This window comes from Anarhichas minor, unplaced genomic scaffold (assembly GCF_050575085.1).
Source record: "Anarhichas minor isolate MPS153535 unplaced genomic scaffold, ASM5057508v1 ptg000027l, whole genome shotgun sequence".
In the NCBI taxonomy this organism is placed as follows: domain Eukaryota; kingdom Metazoa; phylum Chordata; class Actinopteri; order Perciformes; family Anarhichadidae; genus Anarhichas; species Anarhichas minor.
The window spans coordinates 21,009,349-21,010,000 of record NW_027466473.1 but is presented as its reverse complement, the minus strand read 5'-3'; positions in this window follow the sequence as shown (position 1 = coordinate 21,010,000).

Sequence of the window (652 nt, the reverse complement as noted above, 5' to 3'; positions counted from 1 at the left end):
ATACTGCACATATGTGCAATCAATGTTATGTTTATGCTTTGGACAGAAAGGTCATATCACATACACTATTATGAAATGATACACTGCTCTCAGGTCCTTTTGGTTTGGACAGCTGCAAACTAGCGGAGAACACATGCAGTATGGAAATGTAGAGTGGTTTTGTTAAAGCAGCGGCAGGACGACTGTAAAACACGGAATTCATTGTCTTAAGGGATTAAAAAGCATCTCATGGACTGAGAAAGATTTGTTTACCGTTAGGAATAAATGAAATGTTGACAAAGATAATGAAATGTCTCGGTAACATTTCTAATATTTATTTTCTGTCAAAAAAGTGATAAGTCATAGTATTGGTATTGTAGGTGTAAAAATGTTTAAAAAAAAAAAGTATAGTAATTACAACTAAATATCCTGGCTCACCGGCCCGTGACCCCTGACCTTTAACCTCAGTCTGTCTATAACTCAGGTCTCTAAGAGTTGTCGGAGACGTGAAGGTTGAAAGAGATCTGTGATCGATACATCGTCAATATTTCAACTGGACTGAAACTGCTCCAAACATGTTGACGCTAAAGAAACGAGATCTGGTGTGAAACTACCAAAGTTCATTCACTCACACACACACACACACACAGAAATAACCACTCAGAAGACAGTA